Source organism: Panthera pardus, unplaced genomic scaffold (assembly GCF_024362965.1).
Source record: "Panthera pardus isolate Hobbes unplaced genomic scaffold, ASM2436296v1 HiC_scaffold_8, whole genome shotgun sequence".
In the NCBI taxonomy this organism is placed as follows: domain Eukaryota; kingdom Metazoa; phylum Chordata; class Mammalia; order Carnivora; family Felidae; genus Panthera; species Panthera pardus.
The window spans coordinates 146,358,944-146,378,394 of NW_026527013.1; the positions used below are offsets into that span (position 1 = coordinate 146,358,944).

The 19,451-nt window shown below is 46.4% G+C and overlaps 1 protein-coding gene and 1 long non-coding RNA gene across 2 annotated transcripts in view; one reads left to right on the forward strand and one right to left on the reverse strand.

The window, feature by feature from the left end:
- Window positions 1-8,207, reverse strand: part of LOC109269007 (uncharacterized) — a 50,500-nt gene extending 42,293 nt beyond the window's left edge. The window contains exons 1-3 of the long non-coding RNA XR_002080889.2: window positions 7,890-8,207; window positions 5,828-6,923; window positions 4,656-4,728 (exon numbers count right to left, since the gene is read on the reverse strand). This is a non-coding gene — a long non-coding RNA (uncharacterized LOC109269007). The remainder of the gene's footprint in view (window positions 1-4,655; window positions 4,729-5,827; window positions 6,924-7,889) is intronic.
- An 89-nt stretch (window positions 8,208-8,296) lies between these two features.
- Window positions 8,297-19,451, forward strand: part of MKLN1 (muskelin 1) — a 365,725-nt gene continuing 354,570 nt past the window's right edge. Inside the window, exon 1 of the mRNA XM_053897538.1 lies at window positions 8,297-8,411. The gene's annotated coding sequence lies outside the window, so the exon portion shown is untranslated. The remainder of the gene's footprint in view (window positions 8,412-19,451) is intronic.

The window sequence follows — 19,451 nt, forward strand, 5'->3', positions numbered from 1 at the left end:
TTAACAGTTTTGGGGCTTCCCCCCACTACCACTGACCTCAAAGAAGCGCACACCAAATGTGTGTAAAGAGCCATGGATTAAGAGGCCAGAAATCGCTAAAGGGAAAGTTGCCCTCCCCTCCCCACTCCCCCCCCCCCCCGAAAAATACACTTCATGTTTTTATCTTGGAATGTATCACGTGATCTTTTCTAAATGATAGATTTGCATTTTCAAATGTATTTTACTTACTCTAGTATAAACTTAGTTTTCATTTGTGGAACACACAGTGGCAGAAAAATAGGAAGCTAGCCTGCGTCCTAGGCATGAGGACGAGCCTGTAACCCAGCCACACCTCACACCACGAGGAAGGGAAGTCTGAGGCACAGCCGTGACAGCAGCCTGTGCACCACCTTCGACAAGCACCAGACCACATATCGGGCTCCGTCATCAACTCCCCAATACAGCACCCACCACATGAAATGAAATCTACAATTGTGGGCCTCGGGGCTCTCGTTCTGAACAGATGTTTGATGTATATAGTACCTTTCGACATAAATATTTCAAAGCCTGGTAGTGGTTATCTGCACAACCTAAACATCTGTTTCTATTTACGTTTTTAAATATTCCCTTTGAGAAATTTATAACCTGGGTGTTAGGATTACCACAGACTGAGATTTAGAGATTTAAGAAATAAATGCTTCCGTTCCTGTTTCTCATGTTGAAGCTCTTTTCTCCATGTCATGCCATACTAGATGTATTTTCAGAGCTGTTTTCAGACTCTATTAACATACATAATTACCTTCAACTTTACAAACCAAATTTTCTAACATAGCTCAGTGCCATGAGTTTATTTCACTGAAAAAGAATCGGGGACGAGTGCAGAAGGCAATAGAAGGAACTACTTCAATCTGACTTACGCTTCCAACTCTCTCTGTATGACCTGACCACCAATCTTCTCGTGACTTTACTTCTGTGTTATCAATAAAGGATCACAAGTCCTGCTACATACCTTACAGGGAAGAAATCAAAGTCACTGAGTGAACAATAACGTCCTGGGAAAGACTGCGTTCCTTGGAAGAACCATAAATACGGTGTAGTTACTGGTACTCAGCCTCTTGTTCAGCTCTATACATGTACCTTCTGAAGCCACATTAGAGGGGTTAACCTACTTGAACATTCATCCATTCGACAACTAATTATAAACGCTTGGTATGTGTCAGATACTGTATGAGGCACCAGGGATACAAGGGTCAGCAGGACAAACACAGTGCCTGCTTTTCACAACACATCTTAGAGAAGTAATGATTATGCTTATGGGACTTTCATTCAGTTTACAGGTCAAGGGCTCAAATCCCTTTGACTTGTAGCTACTCATAATTACAACTATTCATAATCACTCTGCTCCTAAAAAAAAGGGAGATGACATGAATTACGTGGCAAGTTCCCAGGACACACAGACAAATGCTCTATAATATGAAGACCTCATACAGGTCGAAAATATCACCTAGTAAACACCTTATAATCTATGAACGAGAAGCACAGTGTTAGGCCCTAGGAAATTAATCAAGATTTTTCTTGTAAAGGCAGAATACCTTCAGCCTAAACGTTTACCTGTCAAGTACCAGACTTAACCATAAGCGAATCCTCCGTAGCTGTGCTGTCCAATACCTTTGCCCCTAGCTAGTGGTGGCTCCTTACGCTGAAATCAACTAGCAATCAGTTCCTATGTCACACTAGCCACATTGAAACTCTTCAAGTGGCTAGTGGCTATTACTTGAAGTCATTATACATATATCAGTAAAATTCATGTCTATGGTCTCAGAAAGCTCTACGGGAGAATGCTACTCTATAAATACCCCGGTAATACTAAATCTAAAAATTACAGTGTAATGAAAAGTGATTAAGCATCTATACTCTGCTATGGCACATAAAATACGTCCATCTATAACAGAGTGCCCTTTCTTCTTTCCTAAACAAGCTGAAAAGTGAGGATGTTGAGCATCCGTCCCAGTTTACAGGAGTAACCAAGAAAATTCACGCGGTCCAGTTAGCCAACTGGGAATGAAATTCGGAAACAAGTGAAAATTGATTACATTTTGCTCCTTCGGTTCTGTTCCTTTCACAAGAACGTGTCCATAGTATTCCGTATTCTCTGTTCAAGGATGTGTGCTTTGAGCCTAATAAGCTAGCAGCAGAGGAGATGAAGACATTTAAGAATGAGGATGGGTGACAGAGGCGAACACCACGTATAACGCAACACAAATTCAATTCAGACCCACACGGTAAACTTACATGCCTACTGTGTCCCAGTGATATACAAAGAATCACCATTAGCACCTTTGACAAGCTGGATTTAGTCAGAGTGTCTAACATGTAAACAAAAATACCCTGTGTTGTAAAACATGCAGCAACACAGTTACATACAGAACACAGCGGTGACACAGGGAGGGTGTTTAAATGTTTTCTGAACAGAAACCAGGGGAAATTTGGAACCAGGTACTCAAGAAGCAGAGGAACAACCTGTGCAGAGCTGTGCAAATGAACCACAACTGGTTAGGCAATGCTGGAGAAAAGTGTTCTTGGTGGCTTAAGAAGGACAGGGATGACAGGAGAAGGAGAGAGATCATTTCCATGCCAGACCCATGACACTCATATTTGTGTCCGGCTTGCCTCAGTGGGTCTATAAACTTTTCTAACCCAAACTGCAAGCCACATGAAAACCAATCCCTAAAACTTGATAATATGCCTATGTCTGCTTTACAGCTAACAATACTAGACAGCAGTCATTAGTAAGAACCGAAGGGGCTTATTGTGGCTGCTCATGTAAATCCTTAGAAAATATCTGCACCTTCCAGACTCTTCACTTCACAAACGCCATGTTCAAGCCTCAAAACAAAAGCAAAACAAAAAACTCCCACAGAATCGGTCCTCTTCACGTTACTCGGATCCCTCTCTCTACACAATAAACTTCATGTAAATATTAGTAGCCTATAGGCCTTAACGAATTCACCAAGTGATTCTCCCCTATCCCCCCGACAATACCAGTAAAACTTCGTACATAAAAAAATATATATAAACATACGCACATACACTCGCGGGATCGTGGGCAAACATGTAAGTATTCCTATTCACTCAAATTCATGGCCCTTAGGTCAAGGTGTTATTTCAGATGCAGCATATGCAATGGTCTAAAGCAGGAGGTCTGGAGTCAGCCTCCCTGGGTACTAATCAGGTATCATCACTGACCAACTCTTACCACTCCTCGTGAATTTCAATTTCCCAGCTGTAAAATGGGGACGACAATGTTTCATCAAATATCCATACCCGCGTCGCCACAGTGCAGACAGTGACCCATCTAGTGTTAATACGTGTTTAACTATTTAAGCTATTTTTACTATTTCCTCCCTACAGATCGTTTCACAAACATCTATGCCATCAAGCCGGCGACCTCTGTAAGTTCTCGCCCCTCACTGTGCATCAAACACACGGAGAAAGGTTTTTTTCTAAATACTCTACCGTCCAAGCCCTATTTGGATTTGGGGTCAATCAGTCTGGGATTGGGCCACGCATAGGAGTCTTTCTCAAGTTGTTTATAACTTGCAGCCAGGATTAAGCACGACATACAGGTCTCTACGTGCCCGCAGAAAATACACACGCCGGTAAGGTCTGCTCCATCTTGGACCGAACCAGCGCACGCCGGGCCCCCGCCCGGATAGATGAGGCTCGCCTAGATGCCGTGACGACGAGCTAGAAGTGCAGTGGGATTCACACCCACGTCCGAATAAGGCTTACCGAGCATCAACTCCCACGAACCCCACCAGATGCGGCCTCGACACCTGCACCACCGGGATCTGCCTGGGGCACACGCCCCCTCGCCCCTAGCCCCGCGGCAGGCCCTCCGGACGCGTGCGTCACCGCGCCCTCGCCTCCTGCGCCCCAGCCCCCTCCCGCCCCTGGCACGTGACTCGACACGCGCCAGCTGCACGCGGGCTCCATCAAAACAAAAACAGAGGAGGCCGGCCGGCGGGGCGGCGGGGGGCGCGCGGGGGCGGCGGGGAGCGGGCGCGCCCCCGCCGCCACTGGCCGGCGCCGCGGCCGCGCCTCCGCCGCTCCGGGCGCCGCCGGCCGCGCGCCCCGGCAGGCCGGGGGCGGGAGGGCAGAGGGCGCCACCCTGTTTACAGCCCTCGCTCGTGGCCGGGGACCCCGCCCGGAAACGGTCTCCCGGGAGAGGGCCGTGAAGTGCGCACCCACCCGCGCCCGGGACGCCGGCCCGGCGGGGAAGGCGCCCGGCTCCGGCCGCCGCTCGGAATAAAACGGTCGCCTCGGCTCTGGGGCCGGGCCGGCGCGAGTCTCCGCTCCTCCGCGCTCCACCGCCCACGGCTGTTTCGTGTCCGCCCCCGGCACCACTGTGCTACGCACTTCACGCCCATCTCTCGGCTCCGGCGCTTCCGCAGACCACCCTCACGTGGCCAGGCACTCCCCCGCGACGAGGGCTGCGGACCCTCGCGCACTTCGGGTCCCTGCGCCTGCTCCCACCCCGCGGGACGTCACCCCTGTCAGACCACCGAGCCCGCACTCCGCCCGGGCGGGGGGGTGGGGGGGGTGGCCACAAGCTGTCAAAAGCCTAGTTTTCCACATGACGAAGCTCACCCTCACCCTTAAACATCCCCACTCACCCTTCAGCCTAGCTTCGAGCTGAATCCGTATTTAAAACAGGAGGGGCGGGGTGGAACGTCTTGATTTTTCTCCCTAATTTGCAAAAAAAAAAAAAAAAAAAATTAAGACGCAGCTCTGTCCATCCACGTCGTCCCACCAAATGCAAGACTTACAAAATAGAAATGCCCACCACACACCTGCTACGCAACCAGCCCTCTGGACGCCCGGAGACCCACCCAGCCCGCCTGCAGGAACCTGCGCCTGGGGTGGGGTGGGGTGGGAGCGAGACCGTCCGGTCCCCGAAAGTAAGAGGGAGGGAGTGGGGCAAGCGCCCCCTCGCCCCGCCCGGGAGCGCCGACCTCCCGTCCCCCAGGCCCAGAGCGATCCCAAGACACCCTCCATCCCTCCCGGCGAAAAGGAGGAGGTAGCCCCAGGCCCGAGTGCCAGGGGTGTTTTTCCCTTTCTGAACCCAGACGCCGCGTCCTCCATAAGTACCCTCCCCCTCGCCGCCTGACTTCTAATCGACAGCAAAGGTGGGGTAGGTGGGAGAAACCAGCGAGCGCTCTCCAGATTCGGGATGTTGGTTTCCGCGGAGTGAAGAGGTGGGATCTCGAAATGGAAACAGTCTCCCCCTCCCTCCCCCCCCCCTCCTCCTCCTCCTCCTCCTCTTCTGTTTACCTCAAGTTTGAATTTTATCTGCGCAACATTAGCTGGAATGCGGACATTGAAAACACACACACACACACACACACACACACACACTCTCTCGCTCGCTCGCTCTCTCTCTCTCTCTCAACCCGGCAGCGGCTCCGGAGGAGCCATGTGGCATCAAGCCACCTCAAAGGGGAAAAAAGTGCTCTTAGCAACACAAACATGGCGAAACCGCCTCGGCATTCCCGGCCAACGCCACAACCCCTACCTTCCCTCGCCCCGCTCCCGAACATCCCGGCCGTGACCTGCCGCCCCTTCCGGGGGGAGGCCAGGGGCCCCGGGGAGTCCGAGGGTGGGACCGCCGGGCGTGCGAAAGAGGAAATAACAGCCCACAGTGGAAATGTTTCTGCTGGACCATCCGACCCGTCCGCCTCGTCAGGAGCGAGGGGACGCCCCGTTCACCTCGAGAGGGCTACACGGGGAACAAAATTCCCACCCCAAAGTCCCGCTGGGCCGGCTCTCCCCACCCTCCACAACTTACCTTGGGGCGGAACGCACGCTGCCGCTAGAATCCCTTTCTCTTTCCTCCTTCCAGAGCCAGACGCGAGGAGGAAAATGATGCGCATGTATATTTGTAGAGCATATTCTTCTAGAATTTCCCTTTGATCGTCACGAGGAGCGATGGAGGCTCCGGAGACAGGTGCGGCGGTGGCCGAGGCTGCCGGCTAAAAGTTGTTCTCTCGGCGGTGGGCGGCGGGGTCCCCGGGCCGGGGCTGAGGACCCCGTCTCCCTGCCCCCCCTCCCCCCCGGCGTCGCCCACTTCTCGCTGGCTGCTGCGTGCGGCTCGGCTGCAGGGGAGGTGGCGTAGTTTCTCTTCCTCCCACCTCTTCTCACTCACTTGTTTTCGTAGCCGTGGGCTCCCCTAATGCTTTCCTCTCCACAATGTTGTTTCATTATATCATGTCCATCATGTGACACCGGAGAGGCCTCTCTATGGAAACTTAAAGGGGCTCCCACGTGACTGCAGCAGCAACAACAGCAGCAGCGGCTGGAGTGGCCGCGGCCGCAGCGTTCCTACCACCACCCACCGGGAGCCCCTCGCAGCATCCCGAAGGGGCTTCTGGCGCTGCAGGAGCCCAGATAAGGGAGCCACAGCATCCGGGAGCTGTGGCGTCTGTGCGTGCGTGTAGCCTTTGCTCGTCACATAGGAAACCGAACAGAAGGAGCGTCTTCAAATCCTTTCCTACAGTCGCAAAACCCACGCTCTGCTAAAATGACATTTCGTGGCTCCTACTTGATTTTCCCCAAGAGCAATGAGTTTTCTATCAGGTCTGATTAATTTTGTACCAAGTCAAGAAGAAAAACTGGATTCGTCTCTCTGCGAGTTCAGCCAGCTCTTGGGTAGAACAGAAATGACAAAACAATAATAACAGAAATAGAATCAGGCATTTGATACATAATTACCATCACCACCAGCTTTAAAGCTTTCTGGAATTACATTCCTCCGGTAACTGTTGATGATGCTTGCAGGAGGCTAAATGCAATGCAGTTTTTCTCTTCCGCAGCTATATTAGGGCTTTGTTGCTGACAACAGTAAAAACTTGTTTGTGTCAGGAAGTGAGGTACGTAGATGTGACCTGGAAGGTACAAACAAAACCAAAGTGGCAGTGTTTGCATTAGTTTTCTGACCACATTGTTTCAAATGGTGAGAAGCAGCTGGTTTGCTGTAAAATGCTAGTAGCGTGTGTTTTGGTAGGAAATAAAATCATCAGAAAAACATGTTTCCCTTAATCATACTGTACATGCTAGACCCTCGAAATTACACGTGTGTGTATGTGTGTGTGTGTGTGTGTGTGTGTACGTATGTGTGTGTACGTGAGTATAGAGAGAAAGAAAAAGAGCAGGTGCATTTTTAGGATAGTTTCAGCCAATAATTTTGTCCTCATTTCCAGTGCATTTAACTGAAACATTTAACAAACACTCTGAAATACTTATTCAAATCCAGTGCTGTGTGGAAACTGTAACATCAGTTTTGAGTGCCCTCGGGATTACTGAATCACCACCCCTTTATGCGCTTATGCCTTAAATCCCAAATCTCTGCCTTAAAGTTTTTGTGGACCATGGAAATCCTGTGCTGTAAATCTGAGCTAAACAGCTACTTCTATGCTTTAGTTCATGCTGTTCCATTTATAAGGAAAACTCCCTGTTTGTACTGGCGGAATTACGAAAAACTTCTCAGGAAACTAAAGGGTGGGATGTAAGATCACCCGTTCTTTTGGCTTTGCCTCGACTCTCTCTCTCTTTCCACCTCATCAGTTTACCTCATCAGCCATGATGAATGATCCCCACTACATCCCTTCTAATGCCATAATATGTCCCCCAATTTTTACCTTCCTATGTAACGCCTAAATCCAACATCCCTTTCCCCTTTTGTGCCCTTGCCTCCCAGTTCAGCCCTCATGCTGCCTGGGTACTTAGCTCAGGCCTCCCCCAGTACTCCCTCCAGGTCCTCCCTCCCCTGCAGCTCTCCACCACCACCACCACCACCACCACCCCCCCCCCCCCCAGCTCCGTCTCCCTTCTCAACAACTCTCCCTCCTTACCTCTCTTTGACCTCCTTTATTCTCCTTCACAGCCTGGCCCTTGACTTCTCGGCCTCTTCCTTCCCTGCAATGTCCTGCCCCTACTGGGGTCTCCTTCGCACCCTTCTCTCTGGTCCCATCCCTTCTGACGCCAAACCCCAGCACTCCTCAACGGCTCGGCCTTGTCGGCTTTAGCCTGATTTTGTTCCCATGCCCCCGGGTTGGGAAACAAGTGTGTGGTGCAAAGTGGGGGCAAGAATCCCCCTCGGCGGTGGCCCCAGCCTCGCCCCCCTCTGCCCCTCCCGAGTCCCGGTTGCGGCGCTTCCTGGGCGGATGGTTGGGACTTGCTGCAGCAGCTGCGGTTCTGCTGTGTCATGCAAGAAGGAGGCGGCGGCGGCGGCGGCCGGAGCCGGAGGGGGAGGAGGGGAGGAACCTGATCTCTCCGGTAGCGGAGGGCTGGAGGCAAACATCGAGCTCCCCCAGAGCCGCCCGGGAGCAGGGAGGGCACCGCTACCCCGAGGGGCCCTCCCCGCGGGGCAGATGGTAAGTGGGGCGGCGCAGGTGGTCGCCTTGGGAAGGGAGCGCGCAGGGAGGGGGGGCGGGTTAGGTGGGGAGGCGGGGAGAACTAGGAGTCACCCGGCCAAACTGAAGGAGCCCAGTGTCCAGTCGAAAAGGACCCAGGCCATAATAAGGATGACCAGCCAAACGCAGCAATAATTACCATTCTAATAACGCCCCGCAGTTGACCCAGGCTACAAAGAGGAGTTGTGCATCCCGAACCCAGGACAGAGCTAGAGCAATGATTCAGGGTTTGAAAACCACCGTCCCATCAGGCTTGGCGCTTTAGGGTACATCTGAGTAGCAGAAGTCAGCATACACCATATTCCTATAGCCCGGCTGCGCTTTAAGGGTTGTCTTGCTTAAAACTAAGGAAGGGGATGGAAACCTGCCCAGCCTCACTTTAGCCACCAAAATAATGCTCTTGGCCAGGGGCCTCGGACAAACAGCCTCTGGTGCAATTAAACAATCAATAGGAAAAATAGCTTCATTCCCCCTCACCACCCTCCTTCCCCAAGCTCCTTCGACCAGGATAATGTAATCTGCATAAAATGGGGAAAGTAACCTCTGTGTTATATTCCCTCCCATCCCACTTACCCACCCCCCAGCCTCTGCCCCACACAAACTGCCACCCCACTATTCACCCCACTTTCAGACTGGGACTGATGTTGCATGAGGGGACTGCCCTAAACTCTCAACCATTTCCCCTCCAACAGGAGATTCAGAAACAGAACTGAGAGCAGTGAATGTGGGGAAAGGCTGGGCACCGACGAACATCTTTTACCTGATACAATTCTCAGGACAACTTTTTTTTTTTTTTTTTTCAATTCCTTTCCATTTTGCTCCTGGAAATTTCAAAGCACTTTCTGAAATACCATTTCTTTCTTTTTTTTTTTTTTTTTTTTTTTTTTTTTTTAATGTCAGTCATACATTTAGAAGTAAGGGGTTGGCGGGATTAACTGAAAGGCTAATGACAGTCTCAAAAGCACATGCTGTTGCTAGGGAACCCAAGCTCATTCTGCTCCGAACCCCTAGCATGTTCAGTGGAAATCAAACTTCTCAGGGTGTTATTAAAATGAGTGGCATTCGGTTAAAGGCGTTCTTCCTTGCGTTGTAGCATCCTGGATTATTATCGATTGCCTCACACCCACATATCTTGTTTTCCTAATTTGATTTCTGTATTTGCGTCACTGCCAGGGACATGCAGACTAGACCAGTCAGGTTCACTTCCTGTTTCTCAGAACTGGTTTATATTTGGTCTCCGTGCACTGGCTGGTAAAACATTATCAAACTGAAAACTCTTGGAAAGAAATCTCTGCTTTCTGTGAAAACAAATTATCCCAATTAAATTCTAATTCCCACGGAAAACGTCATCATTTGAGGAATAAATTAGACTACCAGTTGCCATTTGAGAAAACCATTCTTGAGATGAACGGCTTACAAAAATCCATCACCTTTATTTCTTTTACCCAGAATCCTCATTCCTCAGCATTAGAACTAAAACAAGCTCAAGTAGAGAGTAGATTTAAGTATGATATTTCTAGGGGCGCCTGGGTGGCGCAGTCGGTTGAGCGTCCGACTTCAGCCAGGTCACGATCTCGCGGTCCGTGAGTTCGAGCCCCGCGTCGGGCTCTGGGCTGATGGCTCGGAGCCTGTTTCCGATTCTGTGTCTCCCTCTCTCTCTGCCCCTCCCCCGTTCATGCTCTGTCTCTCTCTGTCCCAAAAATAAATAAAAAACGTTGAAAAAAAAAATTTTTTTTTTAAAAAAAGTATGATATTTCTAAAATGAAGCTCAAAAAATACACATTGAAGCTGGGGAGATCATTTAGACTAAATAAGGCATGAAATTGAATGGAATCCGGGCCCCGGGAGCACAAATAAGGTTGGGTTAGCATTGGGGCGCTCAGAGAACAGAGTGTGATTACAGGGCTACCCTGCAAATAGGAACCCGTTACTTTCTGTACTAATTGTCTCTTTTACCAATTCCCCCTGGACAGGACGGGGGAATTCTTTTTTAAGGTCCTTCCTTTTTACACAAGAATACTACAAAGGCGATATCATAAAAATACACACTGTGTAAATAGGGGGGTTCTGGTGTGGATGATTCGTTTAGATGGAAAATAAAAGGGTGCTTAGAGGAAATATCAGGCAACTGGAACTCAGGAAGTTTGCCCCTACCCCTCCTTTAGACTGGCTGACCTTGGGCAAGCCACTCTAGGTCTCCGAGCGTTGGTTTCCTCACAGAAGCTTAATGAAAGTGCTAGACTAAAGATCTCTAAGCTTCCTTCCGTTTGCAAAGTTCTGTGATTATATTGAAGTCACTACATAAAAATTTCAATTTTAGCTGAATTTTGCAATGTTAAATTTTAACTCTGGAACTTGAACGCCTATCTCTGCTTCCTTGGTGGTGTTGTAGAAGCAACAGGATAAGAGGTAGAAAGGATATAAAAGTGTATGGAAAGACCTTTTGGTCATTTTAGATTTAGTTAACCCAAGTACTTTGATGAACAAAACCGTGGAGTGATGAGGAAGAGCTAAACAAGAAATAAATAGTCAACTGAATCCTCATGGCGCTAATAATCTATTTGTCTATATTTTAATTAATGATAGGAAAAAATACACCTATCCCAGGTTTTCAAATTTTTCCGATTGAAGATGTAGCAAGAAGAAGGGTGAGATTTGTGCCACAGAGAAAAGACCTGACTCTGAAACCTAGCTCTGCCACTTTAATTCATTCATGGTTGCGTGCCTGCTGTGTGCCAGGTACTGTGTTAAGCACTGGGAGTACACAGATGAATAGCACAGCCTGTTCTAAAGGACTTATAGTGTAACAAGGAGACAGATGAGGACACGGTTGATCACACAACAGTGAGATAACGTCACCAGGGAGCTTATTAGAGGGGTACCTAGCCCTGACAGAACTTACGAGAGAAGATGAGTTTGGAAGCGAGTTTGGAAGGATAAACAGAAGTATCCAGACAAGTGGGCAAGTTAAAGAGAAATGTTTTCCAGGCAGAGAACGTACTCTGTGTAGAGTCCTGGTAAAAGTTGTTGGGGTGCCTGGGTGACTCAGTCGGTTAGGCAATGACTTCAGATCAGGTCATGATCTCCTGGTTTGTGAGTTCGAGCCCTGTGTGGGGCTCTGTGCTGACAGCTCAGAGCCTGGAGCCTGCTTCCAATTCTGTGTCTCCCTCTCTCTCTGCCCCTCCCTTACTCACACTCTGTCTCTCTCACTCTCTCTCTCTCAAAAATAAATAAACATTAAAAAAAAATTTTTTTTTAAAGTTGTGCACAGAGAGTTGAAGGTGAAAGGCAGTGCCCAGCAAATAGTAGATTCTCAGTAAATGCATTGTATGAATGCTTGGCAGAGGTCCTAAAGGACATACCCAGAAAGATCAGCAAGGTCTTGTACTGGGAAAAGTCTTTTATTTCTTCCTAAGAGGTTTCAACTTATCCCAAGGCCCACGGAGAGACATTGAGGAGATCAAGGAGCACGCTGAGGGGATCAAGATTGTCCACTTTAGAAATTCTCCAGTTTGGAGAATTTATTAGTGTGATTAACACCGTGAGCAGAGAGACTACTTAGGCGGTTGTTTTAGTATTACAGGAAAGAAATGAGAAACATCAAAATATAGGGGGCAAGAATGGAAATGGAGAGAAGGGAAGGATTTGAGGACTATCAAAGACATAGAACCAACTGAATTTTATTATTGATTATGTTTGCAAGATCAAGGAATAGGAGATTTATGGCTTAGGTAAATGGGAGGATCATGGTCCCATTTGCTAAGTTGGAGACTTCAGGAAGAACAAACACTAAGTGGAGAAGGGAAGGTAAGTAGTTTGATTTTAAACATGTTGCGTTTGAAATGTCCACAAGATATCAAAGTGAAGCTATTATGTAATTGAACAGGAGAGTCTAGAACATAATTCTATTATGTAATTGAACAGGAGAGTCTAGAACCCAGGAGAGAGAGCTACACTGGGGACATCAGAATAAGTGATAGCTCATGGAAGTAGATAAAACCCCCAAAAGAAAAGGTACAGAGTAAGAGGAAAAGAGGACCTACTCTGGAACCCTAAGAAAATGCCAGCATTTCAAAGGTGGGGCAAAGAAAAAGTAAGGAAACAAAGATACAGGGGAAGAACATCCATAAAGGTTAGAAGGACCAGAAACAAATCATTTCAGAGGAGCCAAGGGAGGAAATGTCAACAGTATTAAACGCTAGAGAAAGGTCAAGAAAAATGAGGACTTGGATTTCAGAACAAGGAGGTCATTGTGTTTGGCAAGAAGGAATTTTTTGGGATAGAGGGGGGATAGCAACAGATTGCATGGGATTGAGGAGAGGATGGGGGTAGAGGAAATAGGTAGAAGTGGTTGTTTGGGATAAGAAAGAGGCCAGGGCAAGTAGAGAAGGAAAATAGAGGTATTGGGAAAAGAGTGAAATCATGGTACAAAACAGATGAACATAAAAGAAGGGAGGCAAAAATAATATAAAAACAGGGAGGGGGACAAAACAGAAGAGACTCTTAAATATGGAGAACAAACAGAGGGTTACGGGAGGGGCTGTGAGAGGGGGGATGGGCTAAATGGGGAAGGGGCACTAAGGAATCCACTCCCGAAATCATTGTTGCATCATATGCTAACTAACTTGGATGTAAATTTTAAAAATTAATTTAAAATTTAAAAAAGGAGTGAAATCGTGGTCTGTGAGGTAGAGGCTGCATAAAGAAATAAGGAAATAATACAGTAATACTCAATTCTTCATTCTTGCAGCCTTCTCCTCCAAACTAAATGTCATCACCGTGCACCGGTTCCTCAAGCCAAAAAAACACGTAGCTACTTGTGGTTCTTCTCTTTTCCTCAGTTCTCATATCCAGTCCATGAAGAATGTGGGTCAACTCTACCTCCAAAACATTTCCAAAATCAGTCTCATTCTACCTCCACTGTCACCACCTGTCAAATGTCATCTTCCGGTCTCGTATAATAGCATTCTAATTGGTTTTCCTGCTTCTACTCTTATCCCTGTTCCTCACAGCTAAAGTGACATAAATCATGTCATATCACTTCTCGTCTTAGAATCCTTCCATGTCTTCTGATTGCACTTGGAATCTAGTCCAGACTCCTTTGCTGGCCTGCAAAGCCTTAGGCAGCATTCCAGACTACCTCTTCAACCTCCTCTCCCACCACTCCCCCCCTGACTTCAATCGCGATGACCTTTTTTCTACTCCTTTTCCTAGAACACTCTTTTGGTCGTGCCAATCTGTTTAAATATCACCTCCTCAAAGAGGCCCTGCCTGACCACCCTGATGAAAGTATCCTTCTCTGTCCACCTTCCCAATCATCCTTTGTATTTATTTCGTAGGGGCAAAATTTTATCACTATTGGGGTTTTTGTTTATTTGTTTGTTTCTTTGTTTTTGCTTATAGCTGATAACCCCTTTGAAATGTAATGCCCATGGAGATTCCTGGCATTTCATAGGCACTCAGAAATGTTCATAGGATGTTTATAGAAAGAAAAAGAGAGGATCAATAATTATTAGAAATTAAAGGCATCAAGGATCCGAGCCTCGTGTGGTTGAGGAATGACCCACCAGTGATGACGGATTACTATGCTTTTAAGATTCCAGAAGTCGACAACTTTCTAGCTGTGTGATCCTGGACATTCACAGTCTCTGAACTTCACTTTGTGGTTTATAATAACACGTGCCTCACAGGGCTGTTAGTAAAATTAAATGAAGTAAAACAGGTATGCATGTAAGACTGTCTTGTCCAGCTACTTTCAGGAAGTCAGGACTTCTGCAAATCAATTCATGACCTCTACATGTGAGCTCTTCATATGCGCTCCCCATAATGGACCTTATACTCCACCAATTACTTATTATTAAAAACAAATTGGCTGAAGTGTGGCTTTTAAAAAACACTAGGATACCTGAAAGAACGTAGAAATCAGATTAGTTAAGAAGAACTCAAAGCACTCCTATCAGTCTATAAGAAAATATCTTTGGATGTTGGAAAACTGGGTAAAAGGATGACAAATCAAGGAATGTTCTCCCTTAACAAGAGGTATGCAAATTATAACTGCAGTGAGGTGCATTTTTTACATATCAGGATGACACAAATCAAAATGTTTAATAGTATACTTGGCCAGGATTGGAAGCAGGCACTCGTTTACAGTACCATGTCTGTGGAGAGCCACCTGGCAGTATTTATCAAATTCTTAAATGTACAAAGCCTTTGACCTAGATATTCCACTTTTCTGTATTTGCCCAGTAGATTTACTCACACATACCTTGAAGGATATCTCTTGTAGGATCTTCACTGGAGCATTAATTACCATAGTTAAAGACTGGAAATTGCTTACATGTCCATCGACAGAGAAGTGGTTAAGGAGGGGCTCCTGGGTGGCTCAGTTGGTCGAACATCCGACTCTTGATTTCAGCTCATATCATGATCTCAGGGTCATGGGATTGAGCCCCATGTCGGGTTCCATGCTCTTCCTCTTCCTCTGCCCCTTACCCCCTTCCCCTGCTCTCTCTCTCTCTTTCTCTCTCTCTCTCTCTCCCTCAAATAAATAAATAGATAAATAAATAAGAGAGAAAAGTGGTTAAGTAAATCATGGTACATTATATAAGTGAGTGGTAGGTAGCTGTTAAAAATTGTGAGGTAGTTCTAGGTAGACTGATGTCAAAAGATCATATATATATATGTATATATATGATGTATGTATTTTTTTTTTTTGCCTGAAAGACATTATCTGTGAGAAGATAAAATAGAGCAGGACAAGAGCGATGTGGAGAGACCAGCTGGGGATATATTATTTCAGATTCATGTGAGACATGATGGTTTCTCAGACTATAGTGGCAACATTCACAGGAAGAAAAATGACCAGAGTCGAGAGTTATTTTAAAGAATTTGATGATTGAAGGGAAATGGGGGGGGGGGGGTTGTGGGGAGGGAGGTAGTGTCTTTCCAAGATCTGGTGCATGAGCAGAGGTGTCATTTTCCAAGATAGAAAGGAAACACAAGAATCTTGGTGTGGTAACAAAACTATAGGGGAAGACCAAAGTTCTGTGCGAGTAGAGACGTCTACTGCAGACTTGTGATATGGGTCCAAAGCTCAGGAGAGCTGCTAGGGTTGGATTTATAAATTGGGGAGAAGACTGACTAGGGATGATAGATAGAATTTAAAAAAAATAGACCCAGGACTAAATTCTGCTCATTTAAAGATTGGACAGAAAGAAAGAGATGGCAATAGAGCTTGAAAATCAGAAACCAGAAAAATAAAACCAGGAGACTATAGGACCAAAGAAACTAAGAGAATAATATGTTAAGGGTGATCAACTCACATTAAATGCTGCCAAAAGGTCCAGAAAGATCACTCTCACTTGTTTCTCTCCTAAATCCTTGTCCTGTGCCTCACACATAATAAATGACCAATAAACTTTTGTTACATTGAAAAAAGAGAGAGACAAGGTTACAGGAAGAGAGAGAAAAAAGCAGAGATACGGAAAGATAATAGAATGTATCCTTGGGTCTCAAAAATTAAATAAATAAGACATATTCCCTTAAACATTACTGCAAACCAAACTTGATCTCAGAAAAATTAAGGAAGTTCTCTTCCCTCGGTTTTGCTCTTGAGCCATCACATCGATTGAGCTCTCAGAGTGCCATGTTGTTGTGATGTTAAGTGCCTCCTAAAAACATTCTGATAAGTAATATTCACCTGTGTCTGGTCATTCTGAGTCATTTTTGTCTTTATTTAGGTCCTGGGTGATGACAAAAAGAGCAATTTGCTTTTCCTCGTCTATCTGACCCCATCATACCACCTTGAATCAGTTGATGGAGTCTGGAGAATCCATTTCGGTGCCACTACAGTTCTGTAATACACTGTAACCACTCACAAGGATACCCAGCCCCAGTTTTCCATCAAAGAGAAAGATGACTTTTAGCAGGAAGAGATATATCACCTCTTAGAGAAACCACCAGCTTCTCGGTCTGTTATCATTCCTACAGAAAGGTGCTACCGTTGTCAAGAGAGGCTGTAGGGATACCAAAGGAGATTGACCTTATCCTGAGAACATGGAAACCTTCTACATAGCAAAAGAGATGTCATCACCTTTCAGTCTAGTGTCCTTGAATTAGAAACTAAAATAATAGGTGTAGTTTAAACAATATTTAAAATGTTACGACATCCTGTATTATTTAGTTAGACCAAGGGTTAGCAGACTTTTTCTGTAAAGGGCCAGATGGGAAATCTTTTAGGCTTTGTGGGCCATACAGTCTCTGTCCCAACTACTCAAGTCTGCCACTGTAGTGTGAAACCAGTCACAGACAACACGTAAGTGAACGAGGATGGCTGGCTGCATTCCAATTAAACTTTATTTGTGGACCCTGAGGTTTGCATTTCATATAATTGTCACGTGTTACAAAATATCATCTTTTTAAAAAGTCTTTCTCAGCTACTTAAAACCGGGAAACCCATTCGTAGCTCACGGGCTACACAAAAACAAGGGGTGTGCTGGATTCGGCTTAGGGACAGTAGTCTGGCAACCTTTGATTTGGAGAACTATGAAAATCGTGTCACAAGCAAGATTTTCAGATTCAGACTTCTGAAGACGATAATCCGTTTTTTGCATACCCCTTTATTTTAACGTCTCAAATTTATTTGAACATGCAAACACATTTGCCCACGTCTGATTTCTTTGGGAATAACATATGTCTCCCTAGTTCAGTACTGATTTAAGACTTTGCCCCTCCTCTTCCTTGTAATGAACAAATGTGTACGGATGTGGTATTTTTGTAAAGCAAACTGATGAAGTCTTGCTGCTTGACTCTGAATACCCAAACAAGAGAGGACATGGTAGTTCTAATCATATTTTTAAACTGCATTCATTCATTCAGCAAGTACTTATTAATGATCTGCTTCTTACGTAGTGCAGTACGGAGTGTTACGGAATTTGAGATAAAAGAAGATAGATGGATCAGGTAGATGGGTAGATACTTAGGAAGATGAAAAATCTAGTAGCTAATAGGTGTCAATGACAATTGTTTGGATGTATCGTGGGATCGATGTAGCCACTTTAGCAACACATAGACACGTCGTTAGACAAAACTAAGTTTAAATCCAAGCCCCTTTGTGTCCCAGATGTGTGACCTTGGGCTGATTACATAAACCATATAAGCCTCAGTTTCCTCTTTTTTAAAAGAGAGATAGTAATACCTACCTTTCAAGGATGTCGTGGGGATTAAATAAGCTCGTGTATGTAAATCAGTTAGTGTGGTACCTGGTAGGTGGTAAATAATCAGTAAATGGTAGCTGTAGTTGTATTCCACCAATATGAAGCTATACAATTTGCTCGAAAGAAGCACACAATCGGAGGCAAGGCAGAGTAACCTTGTGAGTTAAAAACTTCTGAACACAAATAGAAACCCACAAGCCTGAGGGTTAATGCCTGGTAGAGAAGATTTGGGTGAAAATAAAAGCAGAAGTGACATTGTCACTGGAGCATACACTAAAGCAGCTGGCCGGTTGTCTTTGCCTTTCCTGGTGACCAGTGCTGGATTGTCTAAGGAGGTCCACCTTAGAGGGGGGGTCTCGCTCCCTGATCTCCCGATACTTAAACACCATTCTGACTGGGGACAAAGCGTGTCACCCGTGTCAGCCCCAGCATCGTGCTTTCTTCCAGTCTGGTCAGCTGTGAGCCTCAGACACAGCTGTAGATTGCTCCTATCCTGCCTTCCATTCCTGCGTTTATCCAATTTGGGGCTTCCACCTTGACCTCCACACCTTCAGTCTCTGGTCATTTTGCCTTGCATCCCGGTCTTCCTGTAGATTTGGGACCCCTTTCTGAATCCCGCCCTTCTTTACCACGACACTGACATTATTAGTGTATCTCTTCCCTAGAGATGCCCACACCCCTGCTTGTGATCTCCTTAAACTATGGTACACATTGGCCTTGCCCTTCATGCTGGACTGCCTAGTATTAATAGCTTCTTGAACTTTACCTTGGTAAGAGACACCAGGCTTGAGGAGCCTCGCTGCCCTAATCCAAGCCAGCTTCTGTATTCGCAGCCCATGCCCCGGGGAGTACTCCCTACCCCAGTCTTGGCTTATACTCTCTCTCCACTGGCCGTGCGTTGTCAAGCCTTGAGATCCTGTTATGGCAACATTAATAATGCTTTCCCAATACAAATGACACACTTATTGGCAGAGGGGCATGACACAGGGGTAATGAAGGACTTCAACATCCACTGACAAGCTCATTCTGGTGAAAAGAGTATCAAATAAAGTTGGCATGGCTTGAATCTAAATTACTTAGGAGAGGTACTATTCTATGCTTAATTCTCACCACCTAAGAAGAACGTGTTGGTGAAGTAGAAGTGACATGCAACTTAAAATAAGTGACCACAGCATCCTTGAACTTGTAATAGCCAGCGAAGGCAATTCTGCACTTGCTAACCTGACACAAAAAAGACTTGAGCAAGTTAAGAGAAAAGAGAGGCACGAGGCTCTGTCCGGCCAGGAACTAGGAAAGAAGGTGAAAGAGGAGTAAAATGACTTGCAATTTAAATTTCGGGGTGTCTGGGTGGTTCAGTCGGTTAAGTGTCTGACTTCAGGTCATGATCTCACGATTCATGAGTTCGAGCCCCGCGTCGGGCTCTGTGCTGACAGCTCAGAGCCTGGAGCCTGCTTTGGATTCTGTGTCTCCCTCGCTCTCTGCCCCTCCCCCACTCATGCTTGCTCTCGCTCTCTCTCTCTCTCTCAAAAGCAAACATTAAAAATTTTTTAAAAAGAAATTTAAATTTTTATACAACAGGTGATTTCAATGAAGAAAAGGGAGCATGTGAGAAAGATCAACGTGGGCTGAGTCTGTTAAGTGCCCGACTCTTGATTTCGGCTCAGGTCATGCGTGACCTCACAGTTGGTGGGACAGAGCCCCGCATCGGGCTCAACGCTGGCAGCACTGAGCCTGTTCGGTATCTTCTCTCTCCCTCTGTCCCTGCCCCTCCCCCATTTGCACTCTC